The 26128-nt window shown below is 46.2% G+C and overlaps 1 protein-coding gene across 11 annotated transcripts in view; it reads right to left on the bottom strand.

The window, feature by feature from the left end:
- LOC132207557 (utrophin-like) overlaps nt 1-26128 on the bottom strand; it is a 204141-nt gene that overhangs the window by 31523 nt on the left and 146490 nt on the right. For 2 of the 11 annotated variants that reach the window (XR_009443537.1, XR_009443538.1), the window contains exon 2: nt 4457-4531. The exons of 7 other annotated variants lie outside the window; for them this stretch is intronic. The gene's annotated coding sequence lies outside the window, so the exon portion shown is untranslated. 2 more of the 11 variants (XR_009443532.1, XR_009443531.1) reach the window with 2 other exon arrangements.

Genomic DNA, 26128 nt, shown 5'->3' with positions numbered 1-26128 from the left:
CTCCATGATAACCGTCAGGAAGTAGCTTTTTAAAAAGATGATCAGAACACTTCTTTACATGTAGCCCTTTGTATTATGAATGTGCAATTAATAATAGATAGGTTAGTGATTGCTATTAATATGTAGGCATTCAATCAAAAAGGTTCGAGAACGATTGCCTACCTTAAAGGTTAAACACTGGAAGGAGCTCACATTTAGAAGGTAGAAGGAACTATGCAAAATCCATCAGATACTTGGAGAATCACCAAGCGATACAAAATATACACTGCTCCTCAAATGGATTCAAAGAGGAAATTGGTTAATATGTTAAAGCATGTACAATCATAGCAACAAGGAGCAGGAATAGCAAGGACAGGATTTGCTGCCCATCCATAGTTCCTCCAAATTGTTTGACTATTTCAGAGTGCAGTTAAGTGTCAACCACGTTATTGTGGACCTGGAGTCATATGGAGGTGAGATCAAATAAGAATGGCAGAGCTCCTTTCTTAAAGAACATAAGTGAATGAGTCAAGTTTTTATAACGGTGAATAGTGTAACAGTGACGGTGTAACCATCACTGAGACCAGCTTTGTTTATGATTATATCAATTTGAGCATGTGTTGGATAACTGGCCCCCTCAAGCCTGCTTCACCATTCAATAAGGTCGTGGCTGACTTGACTGCAATGTCGGCTCCACATTCCTACCTACCCCCAAAATTATATTGAACTGAATTCAAATTCCATCAGCTGTTACAGTGGAATTTACGCCTATACTCTACAGCATTGTCCCAGGCCTCCAGATTACTAATCCTGTGACATTAATAGTGCTTCACTGACTACCCCAGCATGTCAATCCCCGTTCTGAGCATACTTCTTGGCTGAGGCGCCACATTTTCTGGAGTACAGAATTACAAAGTTCACCTCTCTGTGAGTGAAGAGGTTCCTCATCTATCGCTGTTGTTACATTTTATTCTGAGATTGATCTCAGGTTCTACAGCCTGATCTCTTAATTCAAATTACAATAACTTGGCTTTTCAAATGCCCTGTCACATTATCCTTGCCAAGAGATTCAATGTTCATGGTTTATGTACAGCAGAAGAAATGTCCATGTTGATTTTTCTTCATTTAAGTGCCGTCACCAATCTTATAGACACGACAAGTGCATTTTGTCATGGGAGAGGTTGAATGAGCAAAATCGGACCTTCATTTCTTCCCCACCCCAGCCTCAAAAAGTTTTGTCTTCATTTCAAATTTTTCACATCCAATGGATAATTCTGTACCTTTCTGGTCGCTTCAAGAAGTGCATCCGACCCAAATTATCCCGCGTGTCTAATCTTAAAAATGAGAATATCTTCTGATATCCTCACTGTCGAACAAATCCATTATATACTTAACATAGGATTCAGGTCAAGTTTGTTTTTTTCCCCACTGTTTGTTAAACTTCCTGGCCAATGCCCCACGATTTTTCAGGAAACTATTAGTCGCTCTCTCTGTATCAGAACATTCTTCAAAAAACTAATACTTTCTCCAAATCTTGATATAACAACTGGCCAGTTTTGGTGCGAGATGAGTTCCACAGCGCAAACTCATACTTGAACCTTTTAGCCATATAAATCATTTGACAAGCAGATTCTAGGGAGTCAATCTGCAGGATCAAGTGACATCTGAAATGCTGTACATTTACTGCAAACAGTCAAGTTCAGTTTTTCTGGCATCCACAAATCTTTGACAGCATGGCTGTGGGTGTGAATCACCTAGGTCTGGCCAAATCAGTAAAATCCCACTCCTTTTCTCATCTGAACACTGCCCCAGAGCAATATCATGTGAAAGCACTGCACTTTCCACATACATGGTGGCAATGCCTAGGTCTATCTCACCACCCCCTCATTCATTTCTTCCACTGTCTCTACATAACCGGACAGTTTCCATCTATTAAATCTCGTGCAGAACGAAGCCATTATCTTTGGTCCTTGAAAGGAGGTCTGCTTGCTAGCTACCAGTTTTCATTGTACCAGTTGTTATTTTGACCCAGAGTTTAAATTCTGGCCACATAGGCCTGATGTCACAAAGTCTACTTATTTTCACATCCACAACATTTGGCCCCAGGTAAGTCCGTTAGTTTTGAAACCCGACCGCATTGATTAACTCTGAACATGACCATTCTTATGAATATCAAGTTGGCCTCCCAAGTTCTCCTTTTCTTTAACATGGCATCATTTAAAAGTCCGTTGACTCTGTCTTAACACGCACCAAGTTCCATTCACCCATCTTTCTCTGCGCACTCTGATCTACAATGGCTCACAGTTAAGCAGTGCCTTGGTTTTCACATTGCTGTCCTGGCTTTCAAATCCCTCCCTGACCTGGCAACACCCATGCACATCCCCTGATAATGTCCTACTCGTAGCCCCTCTAGGAACATGAGCTCCTTTAATTCCAGCCTTTCAACACAATTTGTGCTGTTCCATCATCGACAGCCTGACATTCAACTTCCTCGGGCCTAAACTTTAGAATTACCTTGCTGAACTTCTGCATCATTGTTTCCTCCTTCAAAACAGTCCTTAAAATCTACCTCTTTGGTGAGGTTTCAATCATCTACCTTCGGATCTCTTTCAGTACTCAGTATCAATTTTTACTCTATAAAGCTCCTATGACATGCCTTGGGATGTTTTATAAAGTCATGTCACAGAAGGTTCCCCATGGAAGGCTCATTCAGAAGGTCAGGAGGAATGGGATACAGGGGAACTTAGCTGCTTGGATACAGAATTGGCTGGCCAACAGAAGACAGCGAGTGGTAGTAGAAGGAAAATATTCTGCCTGGAAGTCAGTGGTGAGTGGGGTTCCACAGGGCTCTGTCCTTGGGCCTCTACTGTTTGTAATTTTTATTAATGACTTGGACGAGGTAATTGAAGGATGGGTCAGCAAGTTTGCAGACGACACAAAGGTCGGAGGTGTCGTTGACAGTGTAGAGGGCTGTTGTAGGCTGCAGCGGGACATTGACAGGATGCAGAGATGGGCTGAGAGGTGGCAGATGGAGTTCAACCTGGATAAATGCGAGGTGATGCATTTTGGAAGGTCGAATTTGAAAGCTGAGTACAGGATTAAGGATAGGATTCTTGGCAGCGTGGAGGAACAGAGGGATCTTGGTGTGCAGATACATAGATCCCTTAAAATGGCCACCCAAGTGGACAGGGTTGTTAAGAAAGCATATGGTGTTTTGGCTTTCATTAACAGGGGGATTGAGTTTAAGAGTCGTGAGATCTTGTTGCAGCTCTATAAAACTTTGGTTAGACCGCACTTGGAATACTGCGTCCAGTTCTGGGCGCCCTATTATAGGAAAGATGTGGATGCTTTGGAGAGGGTTCAGAGGAGGTTTACCAGGATGCTGCCTGGACTGGAGGGCTTATCTTATGAAGAGAGGTTGACTGAGCTCGGTCTCTTTTCATTGGAGAAAAGGAGGAGGAGAGGGGACCTAATTGAGGTATACAAGATAATGAGAGGCATAGATAGAGTCGATAGCCAGAGACTATTTCCCAGGGCAGAAATGGCTAGCACGAGGGGTCATAGTTTTAAGCTGGTTGGTGGAAAGTATAGAGGGGATGTCAGAGGCAGGTTCTTTACGCAGAGAGTTGTGAGAGCATGGAATGCGTTGCCAGCAGCAGTTGTGGAAGCAAGGTCATTGGGGTCATTTAAGAGACTGCTGGACATGCATATGGTCACAGAAATTTGAGGGTGCATCCATGAGGATCAATGGTCGGCACAACATTGTGGGCTGAAGGGCCTGTTCTGTGCTGTACTGTTCTATGTTCTATGTTCTATGTTCTAAGCTGTTGTGGCAATTGCTCAGAATATGGTTATATTCTGGGCTGAAATTCTCCATGACACTCATCATTAAAGTATTTTTCTGTTATAAAATGGGTAAATAGTACAGTGACTTCAGGCCAAGGGATGATGTGGTTAAACGCCAAAGTTGCACTCCGTGCTATATCATGAAGACAGTGTCTCCCTTTCATTTGAAGAAATCTTCTGTATTTTCTCAAATACTTTCTTCATTGTACTTTTGTTGTTGATGGTTTCCAATGAACATAAACCATTACTTGCCTTTTCAATTTCAACCTTCCTTACGTTCTCTTAATTTCTTTTGCTGTACCTGATTTGAAACAAACCATTCCTCTTTTAATTCACTGTCCTCCTCGGTCCTTCATGTGGTTGTTTCCCAATCATTAAGAAGACATCCTGTTGCTTTCCTCACTCACTCTAGTCTAAGATGCCTGTCTGCCCTTATCAGATTGCATTTTCAGCAACTTTATAGACAAACGTCCTTTGAGTGGAAGGTTGTAAGGTCATGCCGAACTGATGTCTCAACAACTGCAAAACCAAGCTAATTGTAATCAATGACTTCTGACAACAGGCAAGCAAGGAAGCTCACAACAAAACACAGCACGAGATTACAAATTCTGGAATGTGTGGATGTACTTACAACAGAGCGCTTTCTGGAGTCGGCGGATCTTCATTGCTGGCCGATATGCAGAAAAACGCACGGTGTTTAAATCACCTGCATTCAAAAAAATCTTTAGATACATTTTTCCCAACTGTTAGTACAAACGATTTCAATTGGAACACATGCTCAACTACTCTGCAATGAATACAGGGGGATAAATATCTGCCGAAGAATACAAGGCGCAGTAAAAGGAAATGATAACTACTAGGTTCAATTTATTTCCACATATTTTCAGGGATGGGAACATCACTGACAGGACCAGCATTTGTTACCCATTCCTCATGTAGGTGGTCAAAAGCGACATGAAATTCTTGTCATAACTGGCAAACAGCATCTGGTGGAACTCACGGAAGTCTCACTGTCAGCTTTATAGTAGGAGGGAAACGATTCAGATAATCACGCTTGGTGTAAAGCCTGCATTCTTGCCGCCTGGTTTTTCAGGGCCACAAAGGGTTTTGAGATCTGAAATTGTATATTTGACTCATGAGCACACATCAAACGCAAGTTGCCATGGATGCTATTCTGACAATTCTACGTTGCATGCAGCAAATACCTGATGAAATGATGTAGAGGAGGCAAGATATTGCCAATACTGGGATATCAGAGCTCAACGCTTAAAGTCCTTCAATGACACATTGCTGAAAGTATGATCACCAGGAACATGAATAACCCCTCTGCCAGAGTTATTTAAAGACACTGTCAGCTACTTGCAGATTAATTACTTACGGATTCATAGAGCATACAAACATAGAACAGTACAGCACAGGACAGGCCCTTCAGCACACAGTGTTGTGCTGAGCTTTTACCCTCAACCTAACGTCGAGTTAACCTCCACCCTTACCTTATACTATCATCCATATGCCTGTCTAATAGCTGCTTAAATGCTCCTAATGAAGCTGACTCCACTCCCCTCTCTGGCAATGCATTCCACGCTCCTGCCACTCTCTGAGTAAAGAACCTACTTCTCACATCTTCCCTATATCTACCTCCACTTACTTTTAAACTATGCCTCCTCATAAGAACTACCTTCACCCTCGGAAAAAGTCTCTGGCTATCCACTCTCTATCGATATTCATACCAGTCATTGCCAAAATGTATGTGTGTTGATATTTTTTAGACTTCTTTAAAGTTGCCAAGGTCCACATCTAAGTTCTGAAGGACTCTGAAAACTTCAAGGCTGCTGCACAAATCATTCACAGACATGGATGCAGCAATAGACATCTGCAAAAAACCATGTAGGTCAATGCTTCATATCCTGGCAAATGTCATCATGCTTTCAAGTTGCAAGTCTGCTTTGCCAGCCACTTTTGGCCATCAAAAAATTAAGGGGTAGCTACTGAGCTAAAGAGCCAAGCAACTAACAACTGGGCTTCTGACTCTTACACACAACATAGAACATAGAAAAGTATAGCACAGTGCAGGCCCTTCGGCCTACGATGTTGTGCCGTGGAATAATCCCAATCCAAAAATAACCGAACCTAACTTACATTCCCCTCAATTCACTGCGTCCATGTGCATGTCCAGCAGTTGCTTAAATGTCACTAATGGCTCTGCTTCCACCACTACCACTGGCAAAGTATTCCATGCACTCACAACTCTCTGGGTGAAGAACCTCCCTCTGACATCTCCTCTATACCTTCCTCCTAACACCTTAAAACTATGCCTCGTGGCAGTCAATCCTGCCCTGGGGAAAGGTCTCTGCCTATCAACTATATCCATGCCTCTCATTACCTTGTACACCTCGATCAGGTCACCTCTCTTCCTCCTTCTCTCCAGAGAGAAAAGTCCGAGCTCAGTCAACCTCCTCAACCTGGTAAACCTCCTTTGCACCCTCTCCAAAGCCTCCACATCTTTCCTATAATAGGGCAACCGGAACTGGAGACAATATTCCAGTGTGGTCTCACCAGGGTTTTGTACAGCTGCAGCATAACCTCGCGGCTCTTAAACTCGATCCCCCTGTTAATGAAAGCCAAAACACCATCTGATTTCTTAACACCCTTATCCACTTGTGTGGCAACTTTGAGGGAGCTCTGCACTTGAACACCAAGATCCCGCTATTCCTAAACACTGCAAAGAATCTGCCTTTCATCCTATATTCAGCATTTAAGTTCGACCTTCCAAAATGCATCACCTCGCATTTATCCAGGTTGAACTCCATCTGCCATTTCTCAGCCCACCTCTGCATACTGTCAATGTCTCGCTGAAGCCTGAAATAACCCGATACTATCAATGGCACCTCCAACCTTTGTGTCAGCAGCAAACATACTAACCCACCCCTCAACCTCCACATCCAAGTCATTTCTAAAAACTACAAACAGCAGAGGCCCAAGAACAGAACCCTGCGGGTCACCACTCAGCACTGACCTCCAAGCAGAATATTTACCATCTACAACCACTCTCTCCATCCTGTCAGCCAACCAATTCTGAATCCAGGCAGCCAAGTCACCCTGATTTCCATACCTCCTGACTTCATCAAAGTGCCTGCCGTGGGGAACCTTATCAAATGCTTTGCTGATGTCCATGTACACCACATCCACTGCTCGTCCCTCATCAACCTGTCTCATGACCTCCTCAAAGAACTCAGTCAGATTTGTAGGGTATGACTCGTCCCTCAGAAAGCCATGCTGACTCCCTTTAATCACGCTCTGTGCGTGTGCAACAGCACATCCACATGAAATTTGACAGGGCAGGTCCTCGTCTTCCTGAAACAAATTTTCTGCTGTCTGGATAACGCTGGGGAGGCTTCCAGCGCTTGGCAGGGGCAGCAATTGACATAGTTGCATGATTGGGACTACAGTAGGTGAAAATAAAGGCATCACCTACTCACTAACACTCAGTTGGGTTTCGACCAGGGCCACCCAGCTCCTGGCCTCATTGATGCCCTGGTTCAAACATGGACAAAAGAGGTGAGGGAGTGAGGGCGACAGTGATTGTTCTTGACATCAAGGCCACATTTGACCAAATGTGGCATCCAGGGAACCGAGCAAAACTGGTTTTAACGGGAATGGGGGGAAAGCTCCCTGCTCGTAGGAGTCAGAATGAGCGCAAAGAAGATGGATATGTTTGTCTGGAGTTAGAATCTTGGTGGCACACTGCACGGAAATAAGCCTTTCTGCCCAACACATTTTGCATCCAGAGATTATCTATTAATATATGAGATTCAATGGCAAGCCATTCAGAACTGAAACCAGGAAGCACTTTTATCTTAATACAAACAACAGTCAAGATCTCAAATACTCTCTCGTAAAAGAATGTGGGTGCTGGATCAATAAGAATGTGTGTGACTGAAATTATTTTTGATAGCTAAGGGTACGAAAGGATATAGAAGAAAGGGAGGTAAACAGACTGACGACAAAAAATGCCGGAGACCACAGTAGGTCAGGCATCAGCCATGGAGAGAAAGCAAACTAATGTTTTGAGTCGACATGACTTTTCAGCAGGCAAATAGAGTTGAAGTTGAGACTAGCCGTGGTTTAACTGAATGGTTTATGCACATAACAGCAAAACCTGTCTGCTTCTGCACCCATTCAGAATGGTTCCTTCCATTTGATGTACTGTTTTTCCAACCAAACTGAACCACTTCACAATTTTCTGTATTACATTTAATCTACTACATCAACTGGTGCCTCTCCTCACCTTGACCTCAAACTCGCAGCCTCACTACACTCCCAAACCTCTGGGTTGTGCCCTCTCCTGATTCTCAATCTCCAAGTAAGAGCCTCTTTTTCCTTCCCTCCGTGACCTCAAGGTCGCAGTCTCTGCCTCCTCACCTCCTGCTGCTGTTCAACAATAAATAGAACACAGAACATAACAGCACAGTACAGGCCCTTCGGCCCTCGATGTTGTGCCGACCTGCCATACCGATCTCAAGCCCATCTAACCAACACTATTCCATGTACGTCCAAATGCTTATCCAATGACAACTTCAATGTACCTAAAGCTGTCGAATCTACTACCGTTGCAGGCAAAGCGTTCCATTCCCTTCCTGCTCTCTGAGTAAAGAAACTACCTCTGACATCTGTCCTGTATTTTTCACCCCTCAATTTAAAGCTATGCCCCCTCGTGCTCACCGTCACTATCCCAGGAAAAGGCTTTCCCGATCCACCCTATCTACTCCTCTGATTATTTTAGATGTTTCAATTAAGTCACCTCTCAACCTTCTTCTCTCTAATGAAAACAGCCTCAAGTCCCTCAGCCTTTCCTCGTAAGACCTTCGCTCCATACCAGGCAACATCCTAGTAAATCTCCTCTGCACACTTTCCAAAGCTTCCACATCCTTCTTATAATGCGGTGACCAGAACTGGACGCAATACTCCAAATGCGGCTGCAGCAGAGCTTTTACAGCTACACCATAACCTCTTGGTTCCAGAATTCGATCCCTCTATTAATAAAAGCTAAAACACTGTATGCCTTCTTAACAGCCCTCTCAACCTGGTTGGTAACTTGCAAGGATCTGTGTACATGGTACAATTTTATTACATTTCATTCATCTAATATTTGATGTTATAGCAGCACCAAGTAGATCTTAAGACTAAAAATGGTAGGAGATCCCAGACCCGTGTTATGCTGCTCTTGCTCAATGTGGGAGCTCAGGGACGTGTCTGATGTCCGTGACTCCTTCACGGGCAGGAAGCGTGTCCAGCTGCAGCTCTCGTTAGACCGCATGATGGCTCTGGAGCTGTGGATGGACTCACTTTGGAGCATCCGCAATAGTACATTCAGCAAATTGGTCATATCGCTAATGAGGATAGCTGAGGGAGAAAGGGAATGGGTGACCAAAAGGCAGAAAAAGAAGCAGGAAGGCAGTGGTGTCCCCTGTGGTCATATCCCTCCAAAACAGGAAGGGCAAGAAAAAGAGTGGAAGGGCTATAGCCACAGGGATTCTATTGTAAGGGGAGGAGATAGGCGGTTCTATGGTCAAAAACATGCTATGTTGCCTCCCAGGTCCACCGGTCAGAGATGTGTCAGATTGACTGTAGGACATTCCGAAGGGGGAGGGTGAACAACCAGCTGTCATGGTGCATATAGGCATCAATGATATGGGTTAAAAAAACACACAATGAGGTGCTACATGCAGAATTTAGGGAGTTCGGAGCCAAGTTAAAAAGTAGGACCTCAGAGGTAGTAATCTCAGGATTGCTACCAGTGCCACATGCTTGTCAGAGTAGAAATGAAGAAATAGGCAGGATAAATGAGTGGCTTGAGAGATGGTGCAGGAGGGAGGGGTTCAGATTTTTGGGACATTGGGACCGGTTCTGGGGGAGGTGGGACTATTACAAATTGGACCGTCTACACCTGGAGCCAATGTCCTCGGGGCTGCTTTTGCTAATGCTGTTGGGGAGGATTTAAACTAGTGTGTCAGGGGGATGGGAGCCAAATGCACAGGTTAGTGGGCAGTAACAAGATAATAACTACAGCCTGTAAGGAACTAGATAATGAAGTCAGTGTGACTAAGAGGAAGAATAGACACAGAGCAGATGATGAATGCAGACGGACAGGTGATCTGAGGTGCATTTGTTTCAATGCAACAAGTGTGTCGTGAGCTATCAACGCAAGGTAGCTCAACTGTGGGGTCCTTACAAAAGTTATCTCAAAACTGAACAAGTTGAACTGCTGGGACAGGACAGATTTAGCAAATATCATGTGTGGTACAGCACAATTTTTGACAAAACAAATCTGAATTCTCAGATAAAGATGCATGAAAACTGATGCTATCATAAATCATGAACTATATTCAGAATTTTCATAAAGCTCAATGATAAACTGTATTCATCAAGAACGACTGTAATATTTATATTTTATTATCTACAATCTGATTTAAGTATTTCACAAACAATGAAAGTGCATATTTTTACACATTTTTCATTTCAGTGGTTCAGCCAATTATTTTCTAACCACCATCTTTATCAGGCCAGAAAGCCATAACTGGTGGAGTGCCACAGGGATCAGTCCTAGAACTACAATTATTTACTATCTACATTCATAACTTAGAGGAAGGGACAAGGCATAAATCCATCCAAATTTGCTGATGCTACAAAAATAGAGTAAGGGAATGTTGTCATGAGGACATAAAGAATCTGCAAGGGGATAGACAGGTCGAGCAAGTCAGAAAAAAGTTGGCAGATCGAGTTTAATGTAGGAAAGTACACTTTGGTAGGAAGAATCAAAAGATAGACTCTTCCTTAAATAGAGGAGGACTCTTAAAAAAATGCACGGTAGGGGACTTGGATGCTCTAGTCCATGAAACACATACTAGCATGCAGGTGACTGATTGCTTTTTTGCTGTCACATGTACTGAAATACTGTGAAAAGTGTTGATTTGCATGCTGTATAGGCAAATCACACCGTACAACATGCAGAATAGTGTTACAGCCACAGAGAAGATGCTGAGAGAGAGAGAGAAAGATCAGAATTAACATTTGAGAGGTCCGTTCAAAAGTCACAACAGGTAAGAGGCTGTTCTTAAATCTATTTGTACGCTTATTCAAACTGATATCCATTGCTGCAGACAGAAGCTTCCTGAAATCAATGACCAGCTCCTTCATTTTGCTTATGTTGATGGACAGATTGTTATTTTTCCATCATGCCAGCAAGCACTCAATTTCTTTTCCTGTAATCTGACTTATTGTTGTTTGAGGTCCGACCTACAATGGAAGCGTCATCAGCACAATTGTGAATGGAGTTGGGGGCAACAAGTCATGACTGCATAAAGAGTCTAGAGTAGGGGCCTGAGTACGCAGCTTTGCTGGGCACCGGTGTTGAGGCTTACGGTGGAGGAAGTGTTGTCACCTATCCTTACTGTTTGCGGTCTCTGGGTGAGGAAGTCAAGAATCCTGTTACAGAGAGGGATGCTGAGGCCTAGGTCTCCGATTCAGAGGAGATTGTTTGGAATTAGTGTGGAGGGTGGAGCTCCGATCAATAAGCCTGATGTAGGTATCCTTGTTATCCAGACATTCCAGGGATGACTGTCAGGCCAGGGAGACGGTACCAACTGGAGACCTGTTGCAGTGGGAGGTGAATTGCAAAGGATCAAAGCACTTTTGTAGGTTGGATTTGAGGTGAGCCATGACGATGGTAATTCAAGTAATTAAGAAGGCAAATGGAATTTTGGCCTTTATTGGAAGGAGGTTTTAGTTCAAAAATGGGGAAGCTTTTTTGCAACTGATCAGGCTATTGAGGAGGTCACACTTGGAGAAATACAAGAAAGGATACACAGCCATGGGAAGCAGTTCCAAAGAGACTCACTGGGCTGATTCATCGGATCATGATTTATCAAGAATGGTTGCACAGAAGGTCTTTATTCATTCAAGTTTAGAAGAATGAGGGGTGATCTTACTGAAACACAAAATTTTGAGGGGGCTTGACAGGCTAGATGTGAAGACAATGTTTCCATTAGTGTGGAAATCTCAAACTCAGCAACATAGTTACAGAAGAAGGGAACATTTATTGAAACCGGAGATGCAAAGGAATTTCTTCTCTCAGCAGGTAGCGATTGTTTAGAATACAAGAGAATTGTGAAAGGTAGATCACTGAAAGTATTTAAACAAGGTGGTCGATAAGATTTTTGAAATAGAGAAGTTGAGCGCTCTGAGAAGTTGGGATGGAAGAGGAGTTGAGTCCTGGGCAGGTCAGCCATGTTCTTATCGGACGGTGAGGCAGGGTCGAGAGGAAGAACATCCAGATCCTGGTGCTATTTCTTATGTTTTTGTCTGCTTTCTAGAACCGATAAGGAGTTTTACTGTGCTACATGGCCAAGCGAGTTACTGCCACAGAACGAGACTGAAATAATTTGCTCAGTAAAACATTTCATGAGACTTTTGGGATAAAGGAAATTTTCATGTACTACTTTGCTGACATCAATGAAAATCTGCTCAATTGGAAGAAATACATGCAGTTCATACAATTTTGTGTCATTCTTCCCTTCAATGCATCAAGTATATCTTTGTTGTAATTCATTCAAGTTTGTCTTCCTCAGGGACTTAAAATATATGAAACAATACATAATACTGAAGTGTACCGCAGTTATCACAATGGTCCAATTCCAAATTCTTTTAGATGGATTGGGAAAAATATCTGCTACCTGCAGCTTCATCATGAATATATTCAAATTGTTCCAGTCCTGAACCATTTCAGACTGTGGTTTGGATGCTCACATCTCTCACTATTTGGATTTTGTTTTGCGACTCCATTCTAAAGTGCAGACTACAGACCAGAACATTGTATTTTTGAAAAAGAAATATTATAAAATTGAATAACTTCATAAACCATGATAATAAAATATTAATTGCTTGCTTCAATTGAAAGGGTTCTTTATCTTGCTCATATGTTTGAAGCCAAATTATTTGTACACGCTTTCATTTGTACATTCTACAACAGATTGGCTGGCTTTGAAAATGTTTTCATTGTTACCTGTATGAATTTCCACCTCATATTTAGGTCATCAAGTTGGTGAGAAATCTTTGGAGATAAAGAGACATAAGTGGAGATAACTGACTGGCCAGATCATTTAATATTTTGACTTCTTGTTTGACTGGGGCAATTTCTTCTTTAAAAGCCTCATGGAGAGGAAGTATACAAAATCTGAGAAACATCCTGAAATTAATGATGAAATGTTAATAAGAAATTAAGTTAAAACTAAAATCCTAATATTAAATATAAAATACAAAAGCATCTGCTGGAAATGACATTTAATTAATAAAGATCTCGAGTTAAAAGTAACAGTGACGATGAAACTATCATAGATTCTTGTAACAGAAAACTGAATTCACTAATGTATTCTTTAGGGAAGAGAATCTGCTTTCCTTCGCAATTCTGGTATATGACTTCAAATTCACAGGAATATGGCTGACTCTCTACTGACTTCCAAAATGGCCCACCAAGCCATTCCTGGACGGGAAACAAATGTTAGCCTTGCCAGCAGTGCCCTCATCCTGTGAAAGAATGCTTTAAAAAAAGTGGATTTAATAAATGTAGAAGTAACAAAACAGGACAAATCAACTCAACAAGGCTTTGAAGGATAATTCTACTTAGTCCTGTTCTTCTTTCTTACGTTATGCTATCTGTATGCAGAACTGTATGTGAAATTACAATTTGACACCTGCCTGATGCACAGCATATATAAAGACATCCTGAGGCATCCCAAAACTCATTCTGTTAAGCAGTTCCAATTCAAGCCATTAGGAAAACAACCTCTGAATGTCGGGTGTGGGTTGCCTGAACAAGCATAAACTCTTCCCTTTTTATACATACCACCAAGCAAATAGCAGACAATTAGGTTTAATGTGAAAAGGGTTTTAGGTTTTGGTGGGCAAATCAGGGCAGAACTTATACACTTAAAGGTAAGGTCCTCAGCAGTGTCGCCAAACAAACTTGGGGTGCAGTTTCAGAGTTCCTTCAAAGTGGAGTTGCAGGTAGTGAAGTAGGTGTTTAATATGCTTGCTTTTGTTGGTCACAGCACTCAATATAGAAGTTAGGAAGTCACGTTGCAGCTACAAAGGACATTGGTTAGGCCATTTTTGGAATACTGCATTCGATTCAGGCTTCCTTGCTATAGGAAAGTTGTCATGAAACTTGAAAGGGTTCAGAAAAGATTTACAAGAACATTGCCAGGGTTGGAGGGTTTGACTGGAGGGAGAGGCTACTTTCCCTGAAGTACCTGCTTCAAAATCTTCCCACCCCCAGCCTCATCTTATTTCCTGCCCGACTGATCCAAACTGATCACAAGGTAACAATGTGTAACCTTTGAATGGCACTTCTCACAAGACATTCGAAAGAAGTCGCTCAGCCACATAATTTCGTTTTCTGGCAATAGGAGTTTTAAATGCAATAAATTACAAAGAATTAACGAAAAGAAAAGCATGCTGCCGTTCGACTCTTCAGAAATATGACAAATCCCAAATTTCCAGTTAAATCTTGTTAAAAATGGAGTGATGAAAATCACCTGCACACAACAGGGTGGCCTGTTCTTGAATCCATAGTATTTATGTGGCTGATCTTGTTCAGTTTCTGGTCAACACCAACACCCGTGATGTTGATGGTAGGGGAGTCGGCGATGGTAGCAGCATTAAATGTCAAGAGATGATGGCTAAAATCTCCCTTGTTGGAGATGACCATTGCTTGGCACTCGTGTGGTGCAAATGTTACCTCGCACTGTAACAGCCTAAGCCTGGATAATATATTGGTCTTGCTGCATTTGAACATGGACTGCTTTATTATCGAGGGAGTTGGAAATGGTACTGAACATTGTGCAGTCATCAGCAAACATCCCCACTTCTGACTTTATAGAAGGATGCTGAAGCAGCATAGATGTTTGGGCACTGGACACTGCCCTGAGGAACTCCTACAGAGTTGTCCTGGAGGTGAGACGACTATGTCTAACAACCACAAACCTTTTCTTTTGTGCTTGGTATGACTCCAACTAATAGAGGCCTTTTCCCTGCCTTACCAGAATCTAAATCCACCTTAAAATATTCAATGACCCCAACTCTATCATCTTAGGAGGCAGCTAGTTCCAATGTCATACAACTATCAGAGAAAAAAATGCTCTGCTCATCTGTCCTTAAGTGGCAACGTCAAATTTTGCATAAGTGTCCCTAGTTCTGCGCTCGCCAAAGTATAGGAAAAATCCTTCTACATATTCCTTGTGAAGACCATTCAGAATCAAATATACTTCAAGGAAATCACCTCCTTCCTCTTCTCAACTTCAGCAAAAACAAGCCCAGTCCTTCTAAGATCACCAAGTGTGGAGCTGGATGAACACAGCAGGCCAAGCAGCATCTCAGGAGCACAAAAGCTGATGTTTCGGGCCTAGACTCTTCATCAGAGAGGGGGATGGGGAGAGGGAACTGGAATAAATAGGGAGAGAGGGGGAGGCCGACCGAAGATGGAGAGAAGAGACGATAGGTAGAGAGGAGGTCCTTCTCATCCTTCCCAGTCCTTCTGATCTTACTTCATAAGACAACCCATTAATTGCAAGTATTGTTCTAGTAAACCTAAATCTGAACTGCCTCCTTAAATGAGGCAACTTATATTATATGCCATAATTGAGGTATGGCTTCAATGCTATGTATAACTGTGGCACAAAATCCTTACTTGTATGTTTATTTCCTCTTGTAATAACATATAGCATCCATTAGCATCCTTAATCATTTGCACTTCATCAGAAAGCCTGGTACAAACACCAGATAACATGACAGTCCGAACAGGATGCATTTTCCAATGCTTTAAATATATAGTCATGTGTGTCTCAGTGAATAAAAATCCTCCTCGCTTTACCCCAATCAAATCTCATAATAAAGGGAGTATGTCTGAAACTAGTCTCATCCTAAGGAAAACAGACTTGCTCCAGGAAAGCTGCTAAAATATATCAAGGAAAATATATATGAAATGATTCTAGAAATTTCTGCAATACAAAGATCAAAGGAAACAATAGTTTGATGAACACACTGTTAAGTGTTGCACTTGCACATCACATTTTGGAAAACAAACAACACTGATTTTCTACTTTTTTAAAATAAGAATGTTGAAAGTCTTCATTATGCAGCACTGCAGTGAACTGAAAAGGCACAGACTTTTAACCTGCAAAGAAAGTATGTGCAGAAGTTAAAACAAACAAAAAAAAAGCCACTTCTGTACTAAAAGGACAATATTATATTACAAAAAGGCATGGAAGTTGGAGAATGCAGCATCATGCTACCTGCAGAGATCAAGTTTTGTCTGTGTCATAAAAACAAAAGAACTGTGGGCACTGTAAATCAGGAACAAAAACAGAAGTTGCTGGGAAAGCTCAGCCGGTCTGGCAGCATCAGTGAAGAGTGAGTTCTGAGGAAGGGTCAAAGGACTCGAAACGTTATCTCTGACATGGTCTACGTCATAGTGAGTTATGTCTATTGCTTCAGCAAAATCCAACCAACTTTGAATGAAAATCAATGCTTCAGAAATATCCAAAACATCCGCTGTACCCGTTGTGGCTTCCTCTACATTGGGGAAACGATGCGGAGGCTTGGGGACCGCTTTACAGAACACCTATGCTCAGTTTGCAATAAACAACTGCACCTCCCAGTATTGAACCATTTCAACTCCTCCTCCCAATCCTTAGAGGACATGCCCATCCTGGGCCTCCTGCAGTGCCATAATGATGCCACCCGAAGGTTGCAGGAACAGCAACTCATAGTCCACTTGGGAAACTTGCAGCCCAATGGTATCTATGTGGATTTCACAAGCTTCAAAATCTCCGGTCCTCCCATTGCATCCCAAAATCAGCCCAGCTCGTCCCCGCCTCCCTAACCTATTCTTCCTCTCACCTATTCCCCTCTCCCACTTCATGCTGCACCCCCATTTCCTACCTACTAACCTCATCCCGCCCCCTTGACCTGTCCGGCCTCCCCAGACTGACCTATCCCCTCCCTACCTCCCCACCCATGCTCTCCTCTCCACCTATCTTCTCCTCCATCCATCTTCGATCCGCCTCCCCCTCTCTCCCTACTTATTTCAGAACCCTCTCTCCCTCCCCCTTTTCTGATGAAGGGTCGAGGTCCGAAACGTCAGCTTTTGTGCTCGTGAGATGCTGCTTGGCCTGCTGTGTTCATCCAGCTCCACACGTTGTTATCTCGCATTCTCCAGCATCTACAGTTACCATTATCTCCAAAATAAAAGCTGATGTCTTTCAAAACCCAATCTCAGATTTTGCAGGCAGTCCTTACCCTGAAAAAAATACCAAATATGTATAAAGAAAAAAACTGGAGGTGAAACCATTCAAAAAACTTTCATGGGCACAACAAATGTTCAAACTGTATAAGCAGGTTAAGCACCTGTATATAAGGAAACTGGACTCAAACTTTATACAGACACTTACAGCCAACAAATGCGAGAAACCAATATCCATTTCTTGCTGGATTACCAATTTTGCTGTTGGGAAAATAGGTCTAGTCTTAGCAATGTAAATTCAAACAAGATAGCACCCTCTCAGAACTCAACACTCACAGTCGTAGAGTTCTGTTTTCACAGGTTGGAGTATAATAGCATCAAGTGCAATACACCAAATCTTCTTTAGTACCTTTTCCTTCCATAAAACTGCTTTTAGTAAATGCGCACAGAATTCATTTTATAAACACATTTAAAAGTTTCTAAGTTCCAGAGGCCAGTTCCAACACTTTGTCTTGCATCTTCTTCATCATCACAACAGAACAAAATAAAGACTCACTCTTTGTAAGTCACGTTTTCAATTTTTAGTGACAAGGTGAAGTGCGAGAACTGCTCACTTGATGTTAAAATCTCTTAACTATGTACCTATATATTTCAATCCTGTGAAATATGTGGCATGAGTTTGAGAAAAGGATTAATTTTGCTGCTCTGGGAGAGAGCTGGTACAGATAAAATAGGCTGAATGGCCTCCTCCCATGCTAAAAATGTCCATAACTGTTCTTGGCGCTGCTAAATTGAAGTGGGCATCCTTTCATTATGACTGTGAGACGCAGCATGTTACGAAAGATGGCATAATGGAGAAATCCTTTGTTATTAATGAATTTGTCGACACGAGGCATCCTTCCAAAGTCAAATGTTCGACCTATGCCTGTTGCACTGACTTGGTTCCAAACACTTATAATGTGGAGGTGCTGGTGTTGGACTAGGATGGACAAAGTCAGAAGTCACATGGCATCAGGTTATAATCTGACAGGTTTATTTGAAATCACACAAGCTTTTGGAATGCAGTCCCTTCATCACGTGCGGTCAGAGAGGAAAACACACAGACACACAATTTATAAGCAGACAGATCAAAAGATCATACAACTGGTGAGAGTGGAGTGTCAGATAATAAGTCTTCATCCAGGATGTTTGTTTATTTGCAGATATTTTGTTGAAAAAGCACACAACTTGTAGTTACAGTCAGTCAGTGTGGCATCTTGTAAATTCCTGCTTTTGAAATAAAGGTTAAAACTCTGAGACAGATTCTGAACACAAGCCTCTCAACTACAAGTCAGAGTCTGACCTGAGATGTCACCTTTTGTACATGCCTGTTGCGCTGCCAGATTATCATGACAGCACAGCACTGATATTGACTGTATAAACACTCTCCTTGCCTATAACACTCTTGGACGCCTGCATAGAGTTATTATCTGACACTCCACTCAGGCCAATTCTATGATCTTTTGATCTCTCTGCTTATAAGCTGTGTGTCTGTGTGGTCATCTCACTAACTGCACCTGATGGAGGGGCGCACTCCAAAAGCTTGTGAGATTTCAAATGAACCTGTTGGATGACAAGCTGGTGTCATGTGACTTCTGACTTCAAACAGTTATAGAATGTGTTTTCAATCCTACCATGACTTGATAATTAGCCAGCTTCTTAAAATTTATAAAATGAGAAGTATGTCGAACCTTGAGCCTTTAAAAAAGGAAATATTACAACCATAGTACAGTCAGACAGTAAAGACAGAAGGAATGATTTAATCGAATGTGTCTGACACCACACAATTAATCTCCCTGATGGAAGAAAGGTTGGCTGTGTTCTCTTTCTTCAGGAACATCCAGCTAATACCACCTTACTACTGCTTGTTTTATTCATCTGGTGTTCCATCTAATTCCTTTCAGTCTTGGTCAAACCTTCATGTAATTTATTTAAATTTTCAATAAAATAAATTTAACTTTCTATTCCACAATTTTAACATTTCCTTTTAAGGTTTGAATGGTTCACTTAGTACACTGCACAGGTTTTGGAAATAATTGGAGAACATGATGGAAAAATCAAGATATATTGACAAGTAAACAAATGGCTAACTTCTGCGTTCTCGTCAGTCATGCTCTTTGAACAGAACATAAAGTTGCGGAACTATGTAGAGACAACAATTTAAAACTGGGAAGACCACTGCTTGTGGTCCCCACACCAATCTCTATTCACTACCTACTGACTGCATTACTCCCCCTTGGCAACAATGTAATGTTACGCTTGTCTCAGCACAACCTTGGCATCTTGTTTATCCCATGATGAACGTCCGACCACACATTCATGCAATCCCTAAAGCTGTCTCTTGTCTTGCCTCATTAGCAGTGAAACCTTCAACTAGAACTACTTCACTTCCGGACGTGACAAGTCCAATGCATTCCCTGCTAGAGTTCCACATTTGCCCATTGAACACTTGAGGTCGTCTAAAACTCCACTGCCCGAGTCTCATCTTGAACCAAATCCTATTCTCTGTACTTGCTACCTAACTGATAGTATTAACAGTAATTTTATTAAATTCTCATTTTTGTTTCCAAATTGTTCCTTGGCTCTGCCTATCGCTATTTTGGTAATCTCCACCAGTCCAACCATACTTCAGGATATCTGCACTCATCTAATTAAGCCCTCTTGCCCACTCTTGATTTTAAATGGCCCACTACTGGTTGCCAAACATTTAATTGTGTAGGCTTCAAACCCAAGAAGAGACTTCCTCCACCTCTTAGCCTCTGTACCTTTCCTCTTTTAAGGCACTTTTTAAAAGAATCCTCTTTGATCAAGCTCTTGATCATCAGAACTAACAACTTAATAAGGCTCAGTGGTATTCTGGGATCATTAATACTCATTCCGGATGCCTTCAAAAGTTCCCATCCATTAAAGAGATTAGAAAGTGGTTGAAGTCAGTGCACAGCAGAGGGGGACGAATTGGGGAGTTATTTCAAAGAGCTATGAAATGCCAGGAGACCTCCTTCCACACGCCAACTCTGATTCTACAAAAAGAAAAAATGATTTTCAGACTTGGGAAGATTCTTCAAAAATTTCACAAGTAACCAGCTTTTGGGCAGAGTAGAGTTGCTGAGATGATAGACCAGGATTTAAGGGTACCAGTAGTGATAATATGCTGAACACAATCAAATTTTGAGGTTGTAGAATGATGTGGTCTTCAGCATTTTTGAAACTTTGACCATTTTCCTTCCTCTTCACAGAACAAGTCAAATAGCGGCAGCACAATGTTGCATGGCCGCTCAAGCCTGCTCCACCGTTGATGATGATTGTGGCTGGTCTTCCACATCAATTAAAAACTTTTGCTCATATCTCATCCGCTTTTCAAAACATTGATCTATTCACGTGTAATATCTCTCTCGCTAAATTCATGAGAATTCATTCCAATCACTGAACTCCTAATGCTGACCCACCTGAGATCAAAAAATTCAGCTGAGATCAGGAACTGATCTCGCCTGTATGGCTGAGCTGGTTTTAAAAGTTTGCCAGTGAGAAACATTCATTAAAAAAAATACAATTGCATGGATTGCTCTCCAATCCTAAACTCTATTCAAATTCAGTTGGCTGAACGGTTGGTTTGTGATGCAGAGTGATCCCCTCCAACAGAGGGCTCAATTGCCACATGGGGGGGGGGGAGGTGGGGGGGGAGGTGGGGGGGGAGGGAGGTGGGGGGGGAGGGAGGGAGGGGGAGGTGGGGGGGAGGGAGGGAGGGAGGGGGGGAGGGGGGAGGCGGGGAGGAAGGGGGGAGGGAGGGGGGGAGGAAGGGGGGGGAGGGAGGGAGGGAGGGGGAGGGAGGGAGGTGGGGGGGGAGGGAGGGAGGTGGGGGGGGAGGGAGGGAGGGGGAGGAGGGAGGGAGGGGGAGGTGGGGGGGGAGGGAGGGAGGGGGAGGTGGGGGGGGAGGGAGGAGGGGGGAGGGGGGGAGGGAGGGAGGGGGAGGTGGGGGGGGAGGAGGGGGGAGGAAGGGGGGGAGGGAGGGGGGAAGGAAGAGGGGGAGGGAGGGGGGAGGAAGGAGGGGGAGGAGGGGGGGAGGAAGGGGGGGGAGGAAGGGGGGGAGGGAGGGGGGGAAGGGGGGGGAGGGAGGGAGGGGGAGGGAGGGGGAGGTGGGGGGGAGGGAGGGAGGGGAGGTGGGGGGGGAGGGGGAGGTGGGGGGAGGGAGGGAGGGAGGGGGAGGTGGGGGGGAGGGTGAGGTGGGGGGGGAGGGAGGGAGGGGGAGGTGGGGGGAGGGAGGTGGGGGGGAGGGAGGGAGGGGGAGGTGGGGGGGGAGGGAGGGAGGGGGAGGTGGGGGGGGAGGGAGGGAGGGGGAGGTGGGGGGGGAGGGGAGGTGGGGGGGAGGGAGGGAGGGGGAGGTGGGGGGGGAGGGAGGGAGGGGGAGGTGGGGGGGGAGGGAGGGAGGGGGAGGTGGGGGGGAGGGAGGGAGGGGGAGGTGGGGGGGGAGGGAGGGGGAGGTGGGGGGGGAGGGAGGGAGGGGGAGGTGGGGGGGGAGGGAGGGAGGGGGAGGTGGGGGGGGAGGGAGGGGAGGGGGAGGTGGGGGGTGAGGGAGGGAGGGGGGGGGAGGGAGGGGGAGGGGGGGAGGGAGGGAGGGGGAGGGTGGGGGGGGAGGGGGAGGGGGGAGGTGGGGGGGGAGGGGGAGGGGGGAGGGAGGGAAGGCGGGGGGGGAGGGAGGGGGGGGAGGGGGGGAGGGAGGGGGGGAAGGGGGGGGAGGGAAGGGGGGGAGGGAAGGGGGGGAGGAAGGTGGGGAGGGGGGGAGGGAGGGGGAGGTGGGGGGGAAGGGGGGGAGGGAGGGGGGAAGGGGGGGAAGGGGGGGAAGGGGGGGAAGGGGGGGAGGGAGGGGGGGAGGGAGGGAGGGGGGGGAGGGGGGGAGGTAGGGGGGGGAGGGGGGGGGAGGGAGGGAGGGGGAGGTGGGGGGAGGAGGGAGGGAGGGGAGGTGGGGGGAGGGAGGGAGGGAGGGGGGGGAGGGGAGGGAGGGGGAGGGGGGAGAGGGGAGGGAGGGGGAGGGGGGGGAGGGGAGGGAGGGGGAGGGGGGGAGGGAGGGAGGGGGAGGTGGGGGGAGGGGGGGAGGTGGGGGGAGGTGGGGGGAGGGAGGGAGGTGGGGGGAGGTGGGGGGAGGGAGGGAGGGAGGGGGAGGTGGTGGGAGGGAGGGAGGGGGAGGTGGGGGGAGGGAGGGAGGGGGAGGTGGGGGGAGGCAGGGGGAGGTGGGGGGAGGGAGGGAGGGAGGGGGAGGGGGAGGGGGAGGGAGGCGGGGGAGGTAGGGGGGGAGGGAGGGAGGGGGAGGTGGGGGGAGGGGGGGAGGTGGGGGGAGGTGGGGGGAGGGAGGGAGGGAGGGGGAGGTGGGGGGAGGGAGAGAGGGAGGGGGAGGTGGGGGGAGGGAGAGAGGGAGGGGGAGGTGGGGGGAGGGAGGGAGGGGGAGGGGGGGAGGGGAGGGAGGGGGAGGGGAGGGGGGGAGGGAGGGGGAGGGGAGGGAGGGGGAGGTGGAGGGAGGGAGGGAGGGGGAGGTGGGGGGAGGGAGGGAGGGGGAGGTGGGGGAGGGAGGGAGGGAGGGGGGGAGGGAGGGAGGGAGGGGGAGGGAGGGAGGGGGAGGGGGGAGGGGGAGGGAGGGAGGGGGAGGTGGGGGGGAGGGGGGGAGGTGGGGGGAGGTGGGGGGAGAGAGGGAGGGAGGGGGAGGTGGGGGGAGGGAGGGGGAGGTGGGGGGAGGGAGGGAGGGAGGGGGAGGTGGGGGGAGGGAGGGGGAGGTGGGGGGAGGGAGGGAGGGAGGGGGAGGTGGGGGGAGGGAGGGGGAGGTGGGGGGAGGCAAGGGGGGAAGGGGGGGGAGGGAGGGGGAGGGGAGGGAGGGAGGGAGGGGGACGTGGAGGGAGGGGGGGAAGGGGGGGGAGGGGAGGGAGGGAGGGAGGGGGAGGTGGGGGAGGGAGGGAGGGGGAGGTGGGGGGAGGGAGGGAGGGGGAGGTGGGGGGAGGGAGGGAGGGAGGGGGAGGGGGAGGGAGGGAGGGGAGGTGGGGGGAGGGAGGGGGAGGTGTGGGGAGGGAGGGAGGGAGGGGGGGGGAGGGAGGGAGGGAGGGGGGGGAGGGAGGGAGGGAGGGGGGGGGAGGGAGGGAGGGAGGGGGAGGTGGGGAGGGGGAGGTGTGGGGGGGAGGGAGGGGGAGGTCGGGGGGGAGGGGGGGAGGGGGAGGTGGGGGGGGAGGGGGAGAGGGAGGGGAGGAGGGGGAGAGGGAGGGGGGAGAGGGAGGGGGGGGAGGGGGAGAGGGAGGGGAGGGGGGGGCGGGAGGGAAGGGATAGGTTAGGTTGGGGAGGGAGGGAAGGGATAGGTTAGGTTGGGGAGGGAGGGAGGGGATAGGTTAGGTTGGCGAGGGAGGGAGGGGATAGGTCAGTCCGGGGAAGACAGACAGGTCAAGAGGTGAGGTTAGTAGGTAGGAAATGGGGGTGTGGCTTGAGGTGGGAGGAAGGGGTAGGTGAGAGGAAGAACAGGTGAGGGAGGCGGGGACGAGTTGGGCTTGTTTTGGGATGCAGTAGGGGGAGGGGAGATTTTGAAGCTTGTGAAATCCGCATTGATACCTTTGGGCTGCAGGGTTCCCAAGCAGAATATGAGTTGCTGTTCCTGCAACCTTCGGGTGGCATTGTTGTGGCACTGCAGGGGGCCCAGGATGGACATGTCGTCTAAGGAATAGGAGGGGAAGTTGAAATTGTTCACGACTCGGAGGCGCAGTTGTTTGTTGTGAACCGAGCATAGGGACTGCTTTGCAGAACACCTAAGTCTCTCCTTGGTTTCCCCGATGTTGAGGAGTCCACAATGGGTCCAGCGGATGCAGTATACCACATTGGTAGATATGCAGTTGAACATCTGCTTGATGTGGAAAGTCTTCTTGGGTCCTGGATGGGGGTGAGGGAGGAGGTGTGGGGGCACATGTTGCACTTCCTGTGGTTGCAGGGAAAATGCCGGGCGTGGTGGGGTTGGAAGGGAGTGTGGAGCGGACATGGGAGTCATGGAGAGAGTGGTCTCTCCAGAAAGTAGACAATGGTCGGAGGAAAAATGTCTTTGGTGGTGAGGTCAGATTGCAGATGGTGGAAATGTCAGAGGATGATACATTGTAGGCAGAGGTTGGGAGGGTGGTATGTGAGGATGAGGGGGTTCTCTTTTGGTGGTTATTGCGGGGACGGGGTGTGAGAGTTGAGTCACAGGAAATGAGAGAGACACGGTCGAGGGCGTTCTTGACCACTGCGAGGGGTTGCGGGGGTGTGGGATGGGTTGGGGGGAGTTGCGGTCCTTGAAAAATGAGGACATCCGAGGTGTACGGGAATGGAATGCCTCGTCCTGGGAGCAGATGTGGCGAAGGCAAAGGAATTGGGAATAGGGGATGTAATTTTTGCAGGAAGGTGGGTGGGAGGAGGTGTATCCTAGGTCGCTGTGGGAGTCGGTGGGCTTGAAATGGATATCAGTTTCGAGGTGGTTGCCCGAGATGGAGATAGAGGGGTCCAGGAAGGTGAGGGAGGTGTTGGAGATAGTCCAGGTGGACTTGAGGTTGGTGCCCGAGATGGAGACATATATAGCTCCATTCATATTCACAAATCTCTGTTTCAAATCTAATCTTCTGAAGCACGTATGTAATTTTTCATTGTCAAATAATGTTGGAATGTTGATTGCACAGCAAAAGTGTTTCAAGAGACTGATTGGCCTCATACTGTTTAGCCAATTGTATTTGGCAAGTTGACGTTCAGCACTTCTGTAACAAGTCCAATCCCAGTAAGTGGAGCAAATGGCATGGTCAACATAAATACAAGAGAGAAAAATTAAGACAATGGCCTGAGTATTTCGCCCGATTACAGCAGAGGCATTAACACATACTAGGTTACATTAATTTATCTCTGAATCTACCAAGAAATGAATTCTTTGACAATGTCATGACAACATTGAGACATTTGGCAAGCTCAGGGGCAAGGGGGCTGGTTCAGAACTGTACACAGAAACGTAATGAAATGCCAAAACACTGTACGGCGAGAATGGTACTAACAAGGAAATGGTACTATTTCATCTGTATCAATCCGTAGTTGGAATACACATGGTTTGAACCGGCACCAATGCAAAATTGAATAGCCATTGCATGACATAGCATGTGTTCAGAATGAGGAAGAGATGAAGCTTAGTTAGGATTCATTTCACGAAAATGAATCTCAACTAACTAATCTAATTAAACAAGGCAGTTTTACATACAGAACGCTGGTTTACCATCAAAATCTGCACTGATTGACTTCCAGATAGTAAACTGAAAGCTGTTGATCTCAAACTTTGCTTATCAACAGAACTGAAAGATGAAGTGACAATATTGGATTCAGGATTGCAAACTGACATTGGTGATTAAGCAACCGATAGAGACCATCCATGTAGTTAATCTTGAATTGGCAGCATTACAAGTGACCAGGACAATACCTGCTCTGTAAAAATAAGAAACAGAAGACAACTGAGATGCAAAAATGCGACATTCAATTAGAATTACAAAATACCTTAAGCAAACAATTTTATTTCATTCACATATATTATCTGCAATAATATCCATTTAATATTGGTTCTTCCAAACTGTTGCAGCACTTTGACATTAAAAGAATATTCCATCACAAGTATTGCTTGCAATAAAAATCCCAGCACGTTCTGAAATCCTGAGAATAAAAGTATTTCAATCCGATGGTGCTCCTGCATTATTCATCAGTTCCCCACTCAATGGGTATGTTCTGATATGCAGGAAACTTCTATTGTTCGATATGGGGATGGGGATTAACTTGGCATTGTTCTAATGGAGGCAGCACTGACAGATTATAATTTTCTTCCTGTGGGCTCTGTAGTCCAGATTTTTCTCTCCTCCATTATATTGCATTAAAGATCAACAACATTCACCATTTCCTCAGTCTGAGAACCGACCATGTTAAAAAGTGACCAATTAAAGTGTTGCA

This window comes from Stegostoma tigrinum, unplaced genomic scaffold (genome assembly GCF_030684315.1).
Source record: "Stegostoma tigrinum isolate sSteTig4 unplaced genomic scaffold, sSteTig4.hap1 scaffold_100, whole genome shotgun sequence".
Classification (NCBI taxonomy): domain Eukaryota; kingdom Metazoa; phylum Chordata; class Chondrichthyes; order Orectolobiformes; family Stegostomatidae; genus Stegostoma; species Stegostoma tigrinum.
This window is presented reverse-complemented; position numbering and strand designations above follow the sequence as displayed.